At 51.3% G+C, this 21,273-nt stretch overlaps 2 pseudogenes; both read left to right on the forward strand.

The window, feature by feature from the left end:
- The first annotated feature begins 7,020 nt into the window (after window positions 1-7,020).
- Window positions 7,021-12,550, forward strand: LOC132317295 (inositol 1,4,5-trisphosphate receptor-interacting protein-like 1; annotated as a pseudogene).
- Window positions 12,551-14,775: 2,225 nt separating this feature from the next.
- Window positions 14,776-20,306, forward strand: LOC132317296 (inositol 1,4,5-trisphosphate receptor-interacting protein-like 1; annotated as a pseudogene).
- The last annotated feature ends 967 nt before the right edge of the window (window positions 20,307-21,273 follow it).

Raw genomic sequence — 21,273 nt, forward strand, 5'->3', positions numbered from 1 at the left:
ATAAGCTAAGGGACGGCATGACAATGTTTGAGGGACGGTGTGCTAGTGAGAGCTTTCCCTCTACTCCACGATGTGGTGAGTACACTGGAGCGCTTTTGAAATGTTTGTACACTAATGCACACGGTGTGAGGGATAGACAGGAGGGACTAGAGGTCTTGGCTCAGTCCCAGAGCTACGACATCATTGGCCTCAGTGAGACTTGTTGGCAAGAGTCCTGTGACTGGAGTGCTCTGATGGACTGTTACAGGCTCTTCAGGAGAGAGAGGCAGGGCAGGGCAGGCGAGGCGGTGGGGTAGTGCTGTATGTAAAGGAGGGGTTGGGCTGTACAGCGCTTGCAGTTGGGGACGACATGGTCGAGAGCCTTTGCGTAAAGATTAGGGGAAAAGCTAATAAAGCAGATGTTCTTGCAGGACTCTACTATGGATCACCCAGCCAGGATGACGGCACCGATGTATTACTCTCTAAGGAATCAAGGGAAATCTCTGGATCAGTCGCCCTATGTTGTCCTTACGGGAGACTTCAACTTCCCAGCTGCAAATTGGGACTGTCATGGGACAGACACGAACAGGCCCAGGAAATTCCTGAAGGCCACGCTGAAGATAACGTTTTGATTACTAAGGGTACTAAGGGAGCCGAGTAGGAAAGGTGCCCTCCTAGACCTGCTGTTTGTACATAGAGATGGTCTCGTGGGTGAAGTGATGGTTGGTGACTGTCTGGGCCATAGTGATCATGAAAAGGTTGCATTTAAAACCATTTGCGATATGGGAAAAGCTGTTTGCAGAGGTACTAGCTGTTGACGCGGAAGTCACGGACAACAACACGACGACCAATATGATCAGTTTGATGCCACTTTATTGCGCAGATAGCTCAGTTAATATACCTTCTGTTACCGCATTACACGCGCCGTCAGCCTTATGATTGGTTTTCAGCAAGCAAGCACGCGACTCTAAGCATTCCACCATTGGTTAAAGCTAGCTGTTCACACGAACGTGGCTCCCGCCTATATCCTGGCTGAAGTTCTGTCTTTATCATGCTTTCCTCCCTTTTCTTGTTCTGCTTTTAGATTACACAGCATTCATGCTGCCCGAAGGTAACCTTTCAGTCCAAATCATTGTTCGCTCATAACCTTTGAGTACAGAGGCCTATATACAAGTTAAGTACAGATTTTCAGTGCTTGGAGTGTTCACAGGATGTCCATTTCTTACCAGAAAATCTCCCACAATTCCCCCTTCTTTTTTTTGAACACTCCAAGGCTCATCGGAGAGAACTGGCACTTGGTTGAACCATACTCTTCGCACCATTCCTTCTAATGCCTTTTGAAAACATTGAAATAAACAAGGCAACACAAGCAATGCTACAAAAATGACAAGCAATATAAACAGCCCAGTTTTAACCAGGGTTGCTAACCATCCTGTAATGCCCTACGATTTAAACAATGATTCTAACCATGAAACGTTGTCCTGGGTGACAGCATGTAAGATTTTTGTGTGATCCCATATTTGTTGTACATTGGATAAAATTACCCCTGACTGATCTACATAAGCACAACAAGACTCGTTTATAAGGGTACAGACTCCTCCCACCTGGGCGGTGAGGAGGTCAAGGGCTCGGCGATTCTGCCATACAACCTCTTTCAAGGATGGAACTTCCATCTGCAACGCAGTGATGGCTGCGGCTGTAGCATTGGCAATGAGCTCCATTTCTGTGGAAATATTTACCAGGGCTTGCTCTAACTGTTGAATACCCAATGTAGGAAAGATTGCCCTAACAAAGCTGTGAAAACAGGTATTGTAAATGCTCAAGGGATTCTCTCGGCTTCTCCGACATCGTGACCGCGTCCAAACACCACGCACGATACCATGCATGTCAGAATGATTAAAAACTTGGAGGTTTGGTATTAACATTCCAAGAGTATAGTGCCCAGTCCAGTTGCCAGGCAACTGCTTTCTGGCTATCAAATCACCACACAGCCACCATAGGCCTGGTTGTAGGTCACAGGTGACCGTGATCACGAGGCTTTTATTCTGCCCAGTGAGAGCATAGAGAAAGTCGGTCCACTGTTGGAGATCTATACCCAACGTGTTGTTTTGTGGACCTTGTCTAAGTGCATTAAATGGACCGTATTTCAACCGCACTCTCGTCCAATTCCCCTTCGAGGTATTAAAATTCCCATAATAGGGTGAGGACATTTCATTCCAGGTTACTGCCTTGTTATCATAAGTATAATTGATAAAAACAACAGACTTATTGAGTAGCTGTAATGACTAGGGATGATCCTGTAAGGGGCTAGATAAATTTCTACATTGACCACTAGTGTTGAGTAGTTCATAGGTATTGTATGCACTCCAATTCGTTATCGGAATACCAGTTACGGGGTTCTGATATTGATCAGCCGTACCACAAACCCAACATTCCTTCAACCCAGTGATATTTACCTTTTGAAGTGAGGTGACAAACGAATTACCGGAGAAAGCAGTAAGGCTTCCACCAGGTAACGCTAACAAGCCCATAAATAACAACCACCGCTCCATATTTATCTGTTCCTTCGTCTATCCCTATTATATTTAAACAAATCAGCACACTTTGATTTAGTTTGTTCCCATTCATTCACAACCAAATGACAGTACTAACCAAATGATCAATACAAATCATGCAACGTAGTAACCAAGTGATTAATACAAATCATATATGCAATTGTATGCCACCCGGCGGGGTTCTCACAAACCGTGACTTATGAGCAGCTTCAAATGACTGGTCTCTAACAAAAAAGAATGCCTTATTCTTACCAGAGGTCCTTGTCTGCCCCCGCAAGGATCCACTGAATCGGTGAGTCCCTCCAGAGAAATCTCTGGGGCTGGCCTAGGGAGTCGCCGATTCAGAGGTTCCTGCAGCCGGACAGAGATTGTCCCATCTAAAACTGAAACAACAAAGTCGGTACCAAGCCCGCGATCAGGACGGTTTTCCAAGATGAATAACTTAATAACAACTAGTTTGTTATTAAGCAGGCATTCTTTAATACAGCGCTGGGCAGCACTGGGGATTTGTCCACCATGAGTGCTCCAACGGGTTAGCAAAGCACCTCAGTTCATATATAGAAAAATCATACATATTCATCAGAATTCTAAAAAGGCCAGTCTTATGTGGATGAGTTCCCGGAATTCATTTGCTGCCAGATCCGCGTATACCATAACTGAGTCTGTTGGAGCAGTCTGTCAGAGTTGGCCTCAGGCTCGTGACGTGTTGCTACCATGATGCGAGAAGCATTGCGAACCGATTTGGTATTGTCCTTCTAAACAGTCATGACACCAATGTCCCGCTAATCCTCGACAACGAAATTCTTGTCGTCCGCAGGTGGCACAGTGCACGTATTCAGTTGTCATTCAACTGGACGGGGTCAATCGAAGGAGGAGGTTCTTTCCATGGTCTAATCCACCGTGCTGGGACCCACCGTGGACCCTGATCTGTTAAGATCCAAGCATAACCTCTCCCAGTCATTTTAACTTCAGCAGGACCTTTCCATTCCCCAGAAATTGGGTCCTTGAACTGTACCCGCACAGGTGTCGAGGGCTGCAGGCCAGATTTCAGCGATAAATGATGTATCACTATTGGGGGGGACTTGCGATCGCCCGTTAAGTGTAAAAAAATTAACACACACAGCACTTTTGCAAGCTGTTCAGCTGGACACAGGGATGAGTCTCCCCCTTTTTGTTTTTGCAAAAGCGATTTCAGCCTAGCATGAGCACGTTCTACTATGGCCTGTCCCGTCAGGGAATGTGGAATACCCGTAGACCTACGGATGCCCCACTGGGTACAAAAATGTGCGAAGCGATGCGAAACAGAAGCAGGCCCGTTATCGGTTTTAATTTCATTAGGTACACCTAACACAGCGATGGATGCACACATATGTCTAACCACGTCTCGCCGTTTCACCTGTCTGCGCCGTTGCCCACATAGCCAGAGAATATGTGTCAATGCTTACATGAACATATTTTTGACGCCCAAATTCAGGAATATGAGTGACGTCCATCTGCCACAATTGTAAAGCATGCAATCCACGAGGATTGACTCCTAAACCCAATCCCAGACCTGTAATTTGGCAGTCCGGACATGATTGCACAATGCCACGGGCATCAGAAATAGAAAGATTAAATTGTCTCACTAAAACTTTAGCCGATTGGTGAAAAAATTCATGGGAACTCCGGGCTTGCGCAAACAGGTTAGTTTGGCGATTTTCCCAAGCGGCGGCAACTAAGTCATCTGCTCTGTTATTGCCAATGGCCAGACCAGAGTCAAACTGATGGCTGTGAATATGCGTAATAAAATGAGGATTGGTTCGCTGATTTAACAAATGCAACATCTGTAACAACAACTGGTATAATATCGGGTTTTTCACCTCACGTACCATAGATCGTTCAATCCGTTTAACAGTACCCACCGCATACAAAGAATCAGAAACAATGTTAAGAGGTTGAGTTGCCCAATTCTGAAAAGCCCAAACCACGGCCTTTAGCTCTAATGTTTGCAACGAATCTTGCGGACAACCCGTAAGCAATTGGGAATGCCATTGTCCCTGAACACACCAAGTAATAGCGGCTCGTTTTGACTTTTTTCCTGCATCGGTAAAAATGGTAAGCCCTGGGACAGGCGTTTCTCATAATTGCGGAGATTCTTCAAACGCTTGGTCCTGTAACAACGGTAAAAGTCTTGTGGGTGGGTAAGCATTAGTAATCTGACCAGTATATTCTGCAAAAGCATATTGTAAAATATCAGAAGAGGACAAAAGCCAATCTAAATAGGATTGCTTAACAGGAATATAAATTCGTTCTGGATCCTGCCCTGTTAAATCAATACTGCGACGCCTTCCCTTTATGATGATATTTGCAAGCAGTTCTATTCTAGTAGACACTGTTGTCTTAGGCTGATATGACAAGAAAAGCCATTCTAATATTACAACACTTTTTGGTGATTGCTGGATTAAGAGACCTAAAACATGGTTCCTACTTTTACTGGAATTAACAATAAGTAAGTGCATAGGTAGTTCTGTAATGAATCGTTGTGATGCCCCACTGACTAATTTCTTGGTTATCTTTTGCAAAGCTTGCTGTTGCTGCATCGATAAATGAGACCAAGTGTCCTGAGCATAGGCAGCCTCAATCGTGGGGATAAGTCTTTTATTGCGCGCCCAAATTAACAGCGCCTTCGAGGTAGACAGGTTGTGACGGAGAGAAAGACTTCACTGTCAGGTTCAAATTAACAATTTATTTGAACTTCACTCACAGGTCCAATACGCCACTATTGCAGGTTCTTTTATGGATACAATGGAGGAATGCACTATTGCAATTAAATACACAATTCACAAGCGTGCTAGATATTAATACCTTACAAAAAAAAGAGTGCACTAATCACAGTCTTAAAGCATGCCAAATACCATACGTATGTTTCTTAATCACTTACCCCCTCTCTCAGGTAAGGCCTCTTAATCCCTGGGAAGTTACTTTGTACAGCGTCCTGGACAAGGGGGAAAGAATCTCCTACAGGCCAGCTGTACCCTTGGAAAAGCGACTCTCCCCATTTTTCTGCCCAAACCTTACGGGTTTTTTTATTCCCTGATTTGATGGGTGGGGGCAGGCTTATGCACGAATGTTTATCTCTGGTGCCTTGATGGCTCGGCTCCTTAGTCTATGTGGTAATTTAGTGATGTCTAGCACACAGTTACTGAATAGTGGTGGAATGGTACTCAGGGCATTTTGTTTGTTAAGGGATCATTCAGGCTCCATTTGGGTTTTGGGTTTCGGGTTCCGGCAGTGTTCAGACAACCCCGGGCTGAGCCGTTTCCACAGCTCCCCCCAGGTCCTCTCTGCATAGATAAGGATTTGTCAAGGTGAGACAAAGCTGAGTCCAATCACAACTCCCTGCATCTTGCCTTGGTGCTCTGAAACAGGTTTAGCCGGGTGATCCCATACACAGATCATAACTCAGTCCTCTCGTAGAGAGTATATGTAGGAGAAACTTGAGCACTGCCGCCTCTTCCTTTGACAAAGAAGACCCCATTCTCCTCCCGGCCGCTCGCTTGATCAGAGCAAGATTCCCTTTGTTTTCTTAGCGCGCTAAATTTTCCCGAGTCCTAGGGTAGCGCTCACCTGTTCCGGCCGGCTTCCACCCCCTCTTTTCGTGGACTGCTCATCGGACCGTACTTGATCCCTTATCAATCTGAGGGTCCCTGTCCTCTCGCAGTGGCACAGCAGGAGCAGAGGTCCTGCCGTGGGCAGGTCCCACCCCACCACCAGGATATACACCACCACCCACCATCGGTGTCACGAAGGCACCAAGAGCACACCCATGTCCACAAGCACAGAGGTCAGCACCAAGGGAGCCGATCCCATCTCACAGGATGGCATCTCAAGGAACAAGCATCCATGGGTTATGTCACCCGATTTTATGTTTGGTAAGGGCTTGGGAGGCTTCTGTCTGCTTTGTAAAGGGAGCCCCTGGGAGCCACGTCCTGCCGGGTGGGTCTGCACTTTGTGGGTGTCGGGGCTTCGGCTGCCTGGGGCAGCTGTGAGTCGCTGAGCCGGGGTAGGGCCAAAGGCTGGGGCTGGCTGGCGGGCGTGCCTGTGATGCGCTCTGGCGCCTGTGACAGCACAGGGCACGAGTCACAATGGGGGTGGTTATAAGGGGCGCCAGCAGGCAGCGCTGCCCCAGTCCGGCCTGGGCCAGCGGTGAGTGCGCACGCGGGGGGAGGCTGAGCTGGAGGAGGGCGTGGGCAGGAACGCGGAGCCCCAGGGGGGTGGGTTCTCACCCTGCCTCGAGGGCCCAGACACTCGTGGGAGCGCCTTGGGCAGGGCACTGTGCTGCTGCCGCCGCCGGGGCTGACAGCAGGCCTTCCTGCCTCCCACGATGCCTCGCCCCCTCTCCTACATGTCCCCAGATCCCTGCGGCTCTCATCTCTGCCCCCCCACCACCAGCAGCTCCCTCCCTCCCAGCCCCACTGAACCCCTTCTCTCCCTCCTCCTGCAGGCCATGGCTGTCGCAATATTCCTCGCACTCATTGTGCAAAGCCTCCTCCAGTACCCGCAGATGGTCAGGGATGAGCTGGATGAGGCCACGCGCGAGTGCATGCAGCAGTGTGCGGAGCAGCTGAGCCAGGAGATGACTCGGCTGCTGCAGGAGCTGGAGCAGAGGAGCCAGGAGCAGAGCGCCTTTGCCTGGGGAGCCCTGCTCTTTGCTGCCTTGCAGCAGTGGCAATTCTGGGCCGTTGCTGGAGTCCTGGTCCTGCTCTTTGGGCTCTGCTGGTGGCTCAGGAAAGGGAGCCGTCAGCCAGCCAGCAGCCGCAAGGAGGGCAGCTCCAGAAAGAAGGCACATAATAAGGAGCAGGCAGTAAAACCCAGTGTTGCACTGCATGTGGGCAGAGTTTTGTCCAGTCGCCTCCTGGACCTGCCAGAATCGTTCGTGATGGTGGAGGAGCTGGTGGATGAACTTCTCCGCATCTGCCGAAAGCTTTCCAGGAATACTTTCATGCCGCAACTGAAGCCAGCCATTGGGGTGGGCAGTGCCTTAGAAAGTTGGAGTCCTCATAAGCATGATGCTGTCTTCTGCCTGCTTGTGCCCCTGAAGCCCCCCCGTGGGCACACCTTCCACCTGGAACTGGGCACCATGGAGGAGATGCCAGCGAGGCATGCCAGTCTCCGCGTGGAGCTCAAGTGCACCTGCACGAGGGAGCAGCTGGTGGAGGACATGCTGTGCTTCCTCCACCACCCCGAGGAGGAGCTGAGGAGGAATCAGGGCGCCAGCCTCCTAGACACCCTCTGCACCGGCCCCTACCTAGACATGGAGAAAACCACCCTCTGGTTCCAGATATTGGTAAAAGCAGCCTGGGTGGCTTTGCCTCTGTCGCAACACTGCCGTCTAACAGTGCTACCTTCCAGGCGCTCAGGCAAGCTCCGGCTGACAAACACGGACGATATTACCCTCCTGATTGAGGTGATGTTTGGGGTGCAGCAAGATGGCTCAGACACCTTCCTGAGCATCGAGTAGGTAGAGGCCAGTGTTACCAGCAGCAGGACGTGGCCAGAGAGCTGTGCTGTGCCAGACGAGCAGTTCTCCAAGCACAGGGCCAGGCCTGAGGACACTCCCCGGGGAGCTCGTGCTGCAGAACTGAGCAGGCTGGACACAGAGAACACGCTGCTCATGCGGCAGTGGGAATTGCTGCCGCATCTTTCCTCCACAGCAGAAGCACACTCTGGGGAGTGGGACCCGATGCAGCTGAAGGGGCCATTGCAAGGAGCCTTGCAACAGAGACTCCGTTACCACCTGGACGGTGACTGCCCTCCCTCTTCGAGAGAGTCCGTTCCCTCCGGGAGACTGGCCGTGGACAAAGATGGCAATAAATCACTTGTTTGAAGAAACGCTGCATCCATGAGTCTCTGTGCATCACTTTGATGGCGAACGCGGGCATAGGGTGCTGACAGCTCAGCTGCGGCAGAGTCAGCGAGCATTTTGCAGAAGAGCTGATGCAGTGGGCTCTGGTTTCAATGATTCCCTGGGCTTTGGCTTCCCAGGTGTTGTGGGTTAATGCCAGTAGGCAGCTTGGCATCACACAGCTACTCAGTCCCTTTCCCCCAGTGGGATGGAGGAGAGACTCTGAAGCATAAAAGTGGGAAAACGTGTGGGTTGAGAGAGGACAGTTTAGTACGTAAAGCAAGAGCTACATGCCCAGGCCAAGCAAAATAAAGAATTCATTCACTACTCCTCTGGTCTGCTGAGCAGACCTACCTTTTTAGGAAGCCGCCTGCCTCCCTGCGGCTCAGGTTACCATGAAATTTCCTAGCCTTTTATGTCCCTCAGTTTGTTATCATAGAATCATAGAATCATAGAATATCTCAAGTTGGATGGGACCCATAAGCATCATTGAGTCTGAGTCCCTGCTCCTTGCAGGACTATCTAAAACTATATCATATGACTAAGAGCATCATCCAGAGGCTCCTTGAACTCTGACAGGCTTAGTGCCATGACCGCTTCCCTGGGGAGCCTGTTCCAGTGACCAACCACCCTCTTAGGGAAGAACCTTTTCCTAAGGCCCAGTCTGAATTTCCCCTGACACAGCATTATTCTATTTCCTCGTGTCCTGTCGCTGGTCACCAGAGAGAGGAGATCAGCACCTGCCTCTCTGCTGCCCGCCTTGGGGAAGTTGTAGACTGCGATGAGGTCACCCCTCAGCCTTCTCTTCTCCAAGCTGATCAAGCCAAGCGACCTCAGCTGCTCCTCCTAAGCCTTACCCTCGAGGCCTTTCACCATCTTGGTCGCCCTCCTCTAGACACCTAGACACACTCTAATAGTCTGATGTCCTTCTTACATTGAGGCGCCCAAAACTGCACACAGTACTCGAGGTGGGGCTGCACCAGTGCAGTGTCGAGTGGGACAATCTCCTCCCTCAACCAGCTAGCTATGCTGTGCTCGATGCAGCCCAGGACCCAGTTGGCCCTTTGGGCTGCCAGGGCACGCTGTTGACTCCTATTAAATTTGCATTCAACCCAAACCCCCAGATCTCATTCTGCAGCGCTGCTCTCCAGCCTCTCATCCCCCGATTTGATTACCCCATTCCCGGTGGAGAATCGCGCACTTGCTCTTGTTACATTTCATACGGCTGGTGATTGCCCAGCTCTCTAGTCTATCCAGATCTCTCTGTAAGGCCTCTCTACCCTTGAGGGAGTCCACAGCTCCTCCTAGTTCAGTATCATCAGCAAACTTAATTAATGTACATTCGATTGCTGCACCCAGATCATTTATAAAAACATTAAAGAGCGCTGGCCCTAAAATCAAGCCCTGTGGGACCCCACTGGTGACTGGTCACCAGCCTCATGTAACCCCATTTACCATAACTCTTTGAGCCCAACCCATCAGCCAGTTGCTCACCCAACATATTATGGACTTGTCTAGCTGTGTGCTGGACATTTTGTCCGGAAGGATACTGGGAGAGACAGTACCAAAAGCTTTGCTAAAATCCAAAAAACCCCACATTTACTGGCTTCCCTTGGTCAATTAAATGGGTGACCTTGTCATAAAAGGAAATTAAGTCAGTTAAGCAGAACTTTCCCCTCGTGAACCCATGTTGGCTATGACCAATGACTGCATTGTCTCTCAAGTGTTTTTCAGTAACTCCCAGAATAACCTTCTCCGTAATTTTACCAGGCACTGAAGTGAGACTGACAGGCCTGTAATTACCAGGGTCTTCCTTCTTTCCATTCTTGAAAATTGGGACAACATTTACCAGCTTCCAGTCAACTGCAACCTCTCCAGACTCCCCAGACTGCTGAAAAATAATCGAGAAAGGTCCTGCGATAACATTGGCCAGCTCTTTCAGTACCCTGGTATGAATCCCGTCAGGCTGCATAGATTTTTTCGCATTCAGCTGGAGCAGCAAGTCTCAAACAAGTTCAGAGTCAGCTGGGAGCTCATCATCCCCCCAGTCACGATCTTCCAACACAAGGCTCCGGGGGTCCCAGGGCCCATCATTGGTGTTAAAGACAGAAGCCAAGAAGGCGTTAAACTTCTCTGCTTTGTCTACATCCCTATTTGTGACGTGACCAACCTCATCAAGTAAGGGACCAATGTTATCTCTGATCCTCCTTTTGCTGTTAACATATTTAAAAAAGCCATTTTTGTTGTCCTTCACAGTGCTAGACAGCCTGAACTCTAATCAAGCTTTGGCCGCATGAATTTCTCCCTACAGTGGCGAACAGCATCTCTGTAGTCCTCCCGTGTTGCCTGCCCTTCCTTCCAGTGGCTATACACTTTTCCTTCTGCACCTATGTTCTAGAAGAAGATCCCTGCTCAGCAAAAACAGCCTTCTGCACTGCTTGCTTGACTTCCAACACTTTGTAATTGCCTGGTCCGGCACTCTTAAGAGATGGCTCTTAAAAAGTGACCAGCACTAATGGACCCCAATACCCTCTAATGAAGAGGCCCAGGGGACCTTACTAACTAGTTCCTTGAGCAGCCTGAAGTCTGCTGTCCCCACAGCCAGGCTCGAAGTTTTGCTGGCAGTTTTCCTCCTGTTGCCAACAACTGGAAACTCAGCTATTTCGTGGTCACTGTGACCAAGAATGCCACCAATCACCACTTTGCCCACGAGTCCCTCTCTGTTCACAAACAACAAATCTAGGAGGGCGTCTTTCCTAGTCGGCTCCCTTAGTACCCATATCAAAACGTTATCATCAACGTGGCCTTCAGGAATTTCCTGGGCCTGTTCGTGTCTGCTCTATGACAGTCCCAGTTCGCAGCTGGGACATTGAAGTCGCCCATAAGGACAATCTAGGGTGACTGATCTAGAAATTTCCCCTGATTCCTTAGAGAGTAATACATCGGTGCTGTCATCCTGGCTGGGTGATCTACAGTAGAGTCCTGCAAGAACATCTGCTTTATTAGCTTTTCTCTGAATCTTTACAGAGAGGCTCTCAACCATTTCCCGCTTTGAGAAAGGTGAACCCCATCTGTCGCTAGCTGGCCAAGTGTCATGGAGACTGACCTGTGATCAAAAACCCCAAAATTCTGCTGGTGACACCAGTCACAGAGCCAGGTATTGATCAGCTGGGTCTTCTTGTTTCTTCCCTCCTCATTCCCTGCAACTGAAGGCACAGAGGAAAACACTACTTAAGCACAAAGTAAAACCCTGCTTGTGCTCCTGATCCCTTAACCATTCGTCCCAAGGCTCTGAAGTCTCTTTTGATCACCCTTGGTCTTCTTATTGCAACTTCATCGCTGCCTACATAAAAAAACAATAACAGATAATAAACTGAGGGCCATACCAGACTGGGAACATTTCTAATCACAGCTTTAACATGAGCCTCAGGGAAGGACCACATACAGTGGCCAGGTCAGACATCAACTATTGCCTGCTCATGCATCTGAAGCAGCATGGGTGGTTTTGACTCTGTTGTCCAAATGCCATATAACAGTGCTGCCGTCCAGCCACTCCTCCAAACTCCAGGTGACAAAAGGAAGCAAGTATAGCCTCTTCATTGAGGTGAAGATTGGGGTGCAGAAATGCGACTTGGACATCTTCTGGAGAAGCCAGACTACGGAGGCCATCTTCACCCCAAGAACAATGCGGCCAGAGAGCTACGCTGTGGCAGTAGTTCTTCAGGCATATCACCAGGCACGCCCCGCATGACAGCTGCCACCTCAAATGCCTGCAGATCTGCGCCCGCATCCTGGTGGGCACAGGCTTTTCCACCTATACTTTGAAGACAGTTGTGATGCACCTCCTGACCTCCATACCCCTGTCAGGCTGGCGCAGGAGGGATTTCCTGCCGCGGCTGCAGGATATCATGCGGTACCTGTGCTGCTGCCTGGAGGAGAAACGCCTTGATCACTTCTTCTTTGGCAATGAGACCGTGCCCGAGGAGATCACCTTGCCCCAGCCTTCCAAACGGCCGAGCCACTCAACCTCTTCCAGCACCTGGCACAGGATCCTGAAGCCCACGCTGAGGCACTGCGTGAGTTCGATGAGCTGCAAGATAGGCTCACGAGGCTGCTGTTCTATGGACAATGAAAGAGGTCTTCATGCACAGAGCTGTGTTTGCGCGGCTCACAGCTGATGGCACACGACCACCTCATACCCCAGGGAAAAGAGGGGAGTAGGCGGGACACAGGAAGGAAAGGGAAAACCCCGTGCAGCACCAATTCTTTATTCGTGCGCATGAGGTGTCCCATTCAAATTGGGGCACCCCGAACGAGGTTTTACACGAGGTTCTTATACCTTTCCTGGGCGACCAGGTACAACAGGATTTGACCAATCGCTACTTAACACACGCGTAGTACTATTTTGCAAAGCAGCTATAAATCTGCGGCGTCACCATCCCCCTGCTTCCTTCTTGATCTAAACGACCCTGAGTTGGTCTTGCTACAGTTACTTATCAATGATGCCAGATACGGGGAGGGTTTCACAGAGGTGTTCCAGGGGCTAGGAAGCAGGCATGATAGTCTGGGATTGGAGAATTCAGAGCACGTGAGTAAGGGACAGGATCCCGGAAAAGTCAAGCAGGCAAAGGTGAGCCACCCACCCGCCCGCATTAGAACCAGTGCCACCAGGAAAGCGCGTAAGCTATTAGCAACTGGAGATTCCTTACTGAGGGGCACTGAAGCACCTGTTTGCCATCCAGACCATTTGTCTAGAGAAGTTTGCTGCCCACCAGCAGCTCACATTCCTGACGCCACTGAGAGGCTGCCAAGCCTGCTGAATGGTACAGGATATCATCCAGTCCTGCTACGCAAAGTAGGGTCAAACAATACTGTGACGAGGCAACTTAGAAGCAGCAAAAGAGGCCGCGTGTCCCTCGGAGCAATGCTAAAAGGATCAGGAGCACAGGCGGTGTTCTCCTCTATCCCGCCAGGAGGAGGAAGGGGTTCGGGAAGGAGCAGACAAACTGAGCACTGAATGCCTGGCTGCGTAGCTGGTACTCAAGGTTTTGGCTTCTCTGGTCATGGCTCTACCTTTGAGAAGCCAGGTTTGTTGGGAGCTGATGGCATTCACCTGACCCCATACCCCAGGGAAAAAGAGGGGAGAACGTGGGACACAGAAAGGAAAGGGAAATCCCTGCACAGCAGCCCTCTGCCGAGAGCGGCACCATCCTCCTCTCAATGGTCTCCCCAGCGCAGCAGCCGGTGAAGACCACAGTGGCTACGAAGATGATTTTCGCCTGCTTTCCCCTCGCACTGTCACGGCCATGGTGCTGATTTCACAAGGGCCGGGAAACTCCCTGGCAGCTCCGTCTGGGCAGGGACCAAGCAAGAGGCTTGTTCACTGGGTTCCGGGTAGAGAATCTGCCTGTCCCAGACACTCCCCAGGGACTTGGTACCGCAGAGCTGAACATGCTGGACATGGAGAAGACGCTGCTCTATCGGCAGAGCGAGTTTCCCCCTGGGAAATCTCCACCCGCACCCCCTCATCACCCTGGGAAATGTCTCTTTGGAAGCAATGTCCTCTCGCAGTGGCACAGCAGGAGCAGAGGTCCTGCCATGGGCAGGTCCCACCCCACCACCAGGATATACACCACCACCCACCATCGGTGTCACGAAGGCCCCAAGAGCACACCCATGTCCACAAGCACAGAGGTCAGCACCAAGGGAGCCGATCCCATCTCACAGGATGGCATCTCAAGGAACAAGCATCCACGGGTTACGTCACCCGATTTTATGTTTGGTAAGGGCTTGGGAGGCTTCTGTCTGCTTTGTAAAGGGAGCCCCTGGGAGCCACGTCCTGCCGGGTGGGTCTGCACTTTGTGGGTGTCGGGGCTTCGGCTGCCTGGGGCAGCTGTGAGTCGCTGAGCCGGGGTAGGGCCAAAGGCTGGGGCTGGCTGGCGGGCGTGCCTGTGATGCGCTCTGGCGCCTGTGACAGCACAGGGCACGAGTCACAATGGGGGTGGTTATAAGGGGCGCCAGCAGGCAGCGCTGCCCCAGTCCGGCCTGGGCCAGCGGTGAGTGCGCACGCGGGGGGAGGCTGAGCTGGAGGAGGGCATGGGCAGGAACGCGGAGCCCCAGGGGGGTGGGTTCTCACCCTGCCTCGAGGGCCCAGACACTCGTGGGAGCACCTTGGGCAGGGCACTGTGCTGCTGCCGCCGCCGGGGCTGACAGCAGGCCTTCCTGCCTCCCACGATGCCTCGCCCCCTCTCCTACATGTCCCCAGATCCCTGCGGCTCTCATCCCTGCCCCCCCACCACCAGCAGCTCCCTCCCTCCCAGCCCCACTGAACCCCTTCTCTCCCTCCTCCTGCAGGCCATGGCTGTCGCAATATTCCTCGCACTCATTGTGCAAAGCCTCCTCCAGTACCCGCAGATGGTCAGGGATGAGCTGGATGAGGCCACGCCCGAGTGCATGCAGCAGTGTGCGGAGCAGCTGAGCCAGGAGATGACTCGGCTGCTGCAGGAGCTGGAGCAGAGGAGCCAGGAGCAGAGCGCCTTTGCCTGGGGAGCCCTGCTCTTTGCTGCCTTGCAGCAGTGGCAATTCTGGGCCATTGCTGGAGTCCTGGTCCTGCTCTTTGGGCTCTGCTGGTGGCTCAGGAAAGGGAGCCGTCAGCCAGCCAGCAGCCGCAAGGAGGGCAGCTCCAGAAAGAAGGCACATAATAAGGAGCAGGCAGTAAAACCCAGTGTTGCACTGCATGTGGGCAGAGTTTTGTCCAGTCACCTCCTGGACCTGCCAGAATCGTTCGTGATGGTGGAGGAGCTGGTGGATGAACTTCTCCGCATCTGCCGAAAGCTTTCCAGGAATACTTTCATGCCGCAACTGAAGCCAGCCATTGGGGTGGGCAGTGCCTTAGAAAGTTGGAGTCCTCATAAGCATGATGCTGTCTTCTGCCTGCTTGTGCCCCTGAAGCCCCCCCGTGGGCACACCTTCCACCTGGAACTGGGCACCATGGAGGAGATGCCAGCGAGGCATGCCAGTCTCCGCGTGGAGCTCGAGTGCACCTGCACGAGGGAGCAGCTGGTGGAGGACATGCTGTGCTTCCTCCACCACCCCGAGGAGGAGCTGAGGAGGAATCAGGGCGCCAGCCTCCTAGACACCCTCTGCACCGGCCCCTACCTAGACATGGAGAAAACCACCCTCTGGTTCCAGATATTGGTAAAAGCAGCCTGGGTGGCTTTGCCTCTGTCGCAACACTGCCGTCTAACAGTGCTACCTTCCAGGCGCTCAGGCAAGCTCCGGCTGACAAACACTGACGATATTACCCTCCTGATTGAGGTGATGTTTGGGGTGCAGCAAGATGGCTCAGACACCTTCCTGAGCATCGAGTAGGTAGAGGCCAGTGTTACCAGCAGCAGGACGTGGCCAGAGAGCTGTGCTGTGCCAGACGAGCAGTTCTCCAAGCACAGGGCCAGGCCTGAGGACACTCCCCGGAGAGCTCGTGCTGCAGAACTGAGCAGGCTGGACACAGAGAACACGCTGCTCATGCGGCAGTGGGAATTGCTGCCGCATCTTTCCTCCACAGCAGAAGCACACTCTGGGGAGTGGGACCCGATGCAGCTGAAGGGGCCATTGCAAGGAGCCTTGCAACAGAGACTCCGTTACCACCTGGACGGTGACTGCCCTCCCTCTTCGAGAGAGTCCGTTCCCTCCGGGAGACTGGCCGTGGACAAAGATGGCAATAAATCACTTGTTTGAAGAAACGCTGCATCCATGAGTCTCTGTGCATCACTTTGATGGCGAACGCGGGCATAGGGTGCTGACAGCTCAGCTGCGGCAGAGTCAGCGAGCATTTTGCAGAAGAGCTGATGCAGTGGGCTCTGGTTTCAATGATTCCCTGGGCTTTGGCTTCCCAGGTGTTGTGGGTTAATGCCAGTAGGCAGCTTGGCATCACACAGCTACTCAGTCCCTTTCCCCCAGTGGGATGGAGGAGAGACTCTGAAGCATAAAAGTGGGAAAACGTGTGGGTTGAGAGAGGACAGTTTAGTACGTAAAGCAAGAGCTACATGCCCAGGCCAAGCAAAATAAAGAATTCATTCACTACTCCTCTGGTCTGCTGAGCAGACCTACCTTTTTAGGAAGCCGCCTGCCTCCCTGCGGCTCAGGTTACCATGAAATTTCCTAGCCTTTTATGTCCCTCAGTTTGTTATCATAGAATCATAGAATCATAGAATATCTCAAGTTGGATGGGACCCATAAGCATCATTGAGTCTGAGTCCCTGCTCCTTGCAGGACTATCTAAAACTATATCATATGACTAAGAGCATCATCCAGAGGCTCCTTGAACTCTGACAGGCTTAGTGCCATGACCGCTTCCCTGGGGAGCCTGTTCCAGTGACCAACCACCCTCTTAGGGAAGAACCTTTTCCTAAGGCCCAGTCTGAATTTCCCCTGACACAGCATTATTCTATTTCCTCGTGTCCTGTCGCTGGTCACCAGAGAGAGGAGATCAGCACCTGCCTCTCTGCTGCCCGCCTTGGGGAAGTTGTAGACTGCGATGAGGTCACCCCTCAGCCTTCTCTTCTCCAAGCTGATCAAGCCAAGCGACCTCAGCTGCTCCTCCTAAGCCTTACCCTCGAGGCCTTTCACCATCTTGGTCGCCCTCCTCTAGACACCTAGACACACTCTAATAGTCTGATGTCCTTCTTACATTGAGGCGCCCAAAACTGCACACAGTACTCGAGGTGGGGCTGCACCAGTGCAGTGTCGAGTGGGACAATCTCCTCCCTCAACCAGCTAGCTATGCTGTGCTCGATGCAGCCCAGGACCCAGTTGGCCCTTTGGGCTGCCAGGGCACGCTGTTGACTCCTATTAAATTTGCATTCAACCCAAACCCCCAGATCTCATTCTGCAGCGCTGCTCTCCAGCCTCTCATCCCCCGATTTGATTACCCCATTCCAGGTGGAGAATCGCGCACTTGCTCTTGTTACATTTCATACGGCTGGTGATTGCCCAGCTCTCTAGTCTATCCAGATCTCTCTGTAAGGCCTCTCTACCCTTGAGGGAGTCCACAGCTCCTCCTAGTTCAGTATCATCAGCAAACTTAATTAATGTACATTCGATTGCTGCACCCAGATCATTTATAAAAACATTAAAGAGCGCTGGCCCTAAAATCAAGCCCTGTGGGACCCCACTGGTGACTGGTCACCAGCCTCATGTAACCCCATTTACCATAACTCTTTGAGCCCAACCCATCAGCCAGTTGCTCACCCAACATATTATGGACTTGTCTAGCTGTGTGCTGGACATTTTGTCCGGAAGGATACTGGGAGAGACAGTACCAAAAGCTTTGCTAAAATCCAAAAAACCCCACATTTACTGGCTTCCCTTGGTCAATTAAATGGGTGACCTTGTCATAAAAGGAAATTAAGTCAGTTAAGCAGAACTTTCCCCTCGTGAACCCATGTTGGCTATGACCAATGACTGCATTGTCTTCTCAAGTGTTTTTCAGTAACTCCCAGAATAACCTTCTCCGTAATTTTACCAGGCACTGAAGTGAGACTGACAGGCCTGTAATTACCAGGGTCTTCCTTCTTTCCATTCTTGAAAATTGGGACAACATTTACCAGCTTCCAGTCAACTGCAACCTCTCCAGACTCCCCAGACTGCTGAAAAATAATCGAGAAAGGTCCTGCGATAACATTGGCCAGCTCTTTCAGTACCCTGGTATGAATCCCGTCAGGCTGCATAGATTTTTTCGCATTCAGCTGGAGCAGCAAGTCTCAAACAAGTTCAGAGTCAGCTGGGAGCTCATCATCCCCCCAGTCACGATCTTCCAACACAAGGCTCCGGGGGTCCCAGGGCCCATCATTGGTGTTAAAGACAGAAGCCAAGAAGGCGTTAAACTTCTCTGCTTTGTCTACATCCCTATTTGTGACGTGACCAACCTCATCAAGTAAGGGACCAATGTTATCTCTGATCCTCCTTTTGCTGTTAACATATTTAAAAAAGCCATTTTTGTTGTCCTTCACAGTGCTAGACAGCCTGAACTCTAATCAAGCTTTGGCCGCATGAATTTCTCCCTACAGTGGCGAACAGCATCTCTGTAGTCCTCCCGTGTTGCCTGCCCTTCCTTCCAGTGGCTATACACTTTTCCTTCTGCACCTATGTTCTAGAAGAAGATCCCTGCTCAGCAAAAACAGCCTTCTGCACTGCTTGCTTGACTTCCAACACTTTGTAATTGCCTGGTCCGGCACTCTTAAGAGATGGCTCTTAAAAAGTGACCAGCACTAATGGACCCCAATACCCTCTAATGAAGAGGCCCAGGGGACCTTACTAACTAGTTCCTTGAGCAGCCTGAAGTCTGCTGTCCCCACAGCCAGGCTCGAAGTTTTGCTGGCAGTTTTCCTCCTGTTGCCAACAACTGGAAACTCAGCTATTTCGTGGTCACTGTGACCAAGAATGCCACCAATCACCACTTTGCCCACGAGTCCCTCTCTGTTCACAAACAACAAATCTAGGAGGGCGTCTTTCCTAGTCGGCTCCCTTAGTACCCATATCAAAACGTTATCATCAACGTGGCCTTCAGGAATTTCCTGGGCCTGTTCGTGTCTGCTCTATGACAGTCCCAGTTCGCAGCTGGGACATTGAAGTCGCCCATAAGGACAATCTAGGGTGACTGATCTAGAAATTTCCCCTGATTCCTTAGAGAGTAATACATCGGTGCTGTCATCCTGGCTGGGTGATCTACAGTAGAGTCCTGCAAGAACATCTGCTTTATTAGCTTTTCTCTGAATCTTTACAGAGAGGCTCTCAACCATTTCCCGCTTTGAGAAAGGTGAACCCCATCTGTCGCTAGCTGGCCAAGTGTCATGGAGACTGACCTGTGATCAAAAACCCCAAAATTCTGCTGGTGACACCAGTCACAGAGCCAGGTATTGATCAGCTGGGTCTTCTTGTTTCTTCCCTCCTCATTCCCTGCAACTGAAGGCACAGAGGAAAACACTACTTAAGCACAAAGTAAAACCCTGCTTGTGCTCCTGATCCCTTAACCATTCGTCCCAAGGCTCTGAAGTCTCTTTTGATCACCCTTGGTCTTCTTATTGCAACTTCATCGCTGCCTACATAAAAAAACAATAACAGATAATAAACTGAGGGCCATACCAGACTGGGAACATTTCTAATCACAGCTTTAACATGAGCCTCAGGGAAGGACCACATACAGTGGCCAGGTCAGACATCAACTATTGCCTGCTCATGCATCTGAAGCAGCATGGGTGGTTTTGACTCTGTTGTCCAAATGCCATATAACAGTGCTGCCGTCCAGCCACTCCTCCAAACTCCAGGTGACAAAAGGAAGCAAGTATAGCCTCTTCATTGAGGTGAAGATTGGGGTGCAGAAATGCGACTTGGACATCTTCTGGAGAAGCCAGACTACGGAGGCCATCTTCACCCCAAGAACAATGCGGCCAGAGAGCTACGCTGTGGCAGTAGTTCTTCAGGCATATCACCAGGCACGCCCCGCATGACAGCTGCCACCTCAAATGCCTGCAGATCTGCGCCCGCATCCTGGTGGGCACAGGCTTTTCCACCTATACTTTGAAGACAGTTGTGATGCACCTCCTGACCTCCATACCCCTGTCAGGCTGGCGCAGGAGGGATTTCCTGCCGCGGCTGCAGGATATCATGCGGTACCTGTGCTGCTGCCTGGAGGAGAAACGCCTTGATCACTTCTTCTTTGGCAATGAGACCGTGCCCGAGGAGATCACCTTGCCCCAGCCTTCCAAACGGCCGAGCCACTCAACCTCTTCCAGCACCTGGCACAGGATCCTGAAGCCCACGCTGAGGCACTGCGTGAGTTCGATGAGCTGCAAGATAGGCTCACGAGGCTGCTGTTCTATGGACAATGAAAGAGGTCTTCATGCACAGAGCTGTGTTTGCGCGGCTCACAGCTGATGGCACACGACCACCTCATACCCCAGGGAAAAGAGGGGAGTAGGCGGGACACAGGAAGGAAAGGGAAAACCCCGTGCAGCACCAATTCTTTATTCGTGCGCATGAGGTGTCCCATTCAAATTGGGGCACCCCGAACGAGGTTTTACACGAGGTTCTTATACCTTTCCTGGGCGACCAGGTACAACAGGATTTGACCAATCGCTACTTAACACACGCGTAGTACTATTTTGCAAAGCAGCTATAAATCTGCGGCGTCACCATCCCCCTGCTTCCTTCTTGATCTAAACGACCCTGAGTTGGTCTTGCTACAGTTACTTATCAATGATGCCAGATACGGGGAGGGTTTCACAGAGGTGTTCCAGGGGCTAGGAAGCAGGCATGATAGTCTGGGATTGGAGAATTCAGAGCACGTGAGTAAGGGACAGGATCCCGGAAAAGTCAAGCAGGCAAAGGTGAGCCACCCACCCGCCCGCATTAGAACCAGTGCCACCAGGAAAGCGCGTAAGCTATTAGCAACTGGAGATTCCTTACTGAGGGGCACTGAAGCACCTGTTTGCCATCCAGACCATTTGTCTAGAGAAGTTTGCTGCCCACCAGCAGCTCACATTCCTGACGCCACTGAGAGGCTGCCAAGCCTGCTGAATGGTACAGGATATCATCCAGTCCTGCTACGCAAAGTAGGGTCAAACAATACTGTGACGAGGCAACTTAGAAGCAGCAAAAGAGGCCGCGTGTCCCTCGGAGCAATGCTAAAAGGATCAGGAGCACAGGCGGTGTTCTCCTCTATCCCGCCAGGAGGAGGAAGGGGTTCGGGAAGGAGCAGACAAACTGAGCACTGAATGCCTGGCTGCGTAGCTGGTACTCAAGGTTTTGGCTTCTCTGGTCATGGCTCTACCTTTGAGAAGCCAGGTTTGTTGGGAG

This window comes from Gavia stellata, chromosome 7 (assembly GCF_030936135.1).
Source record: "Gavia stellata isolate bGavSte3 chromosome 7, bGavSte3.hap2, whole genome shotgun sequence".
Classification (NCBI taxonomy): Eukaryota; Metazoa; Chordata; class Aves; order Gaviiformes; family Gaviidae; genus Gavia; species Gavia stellata.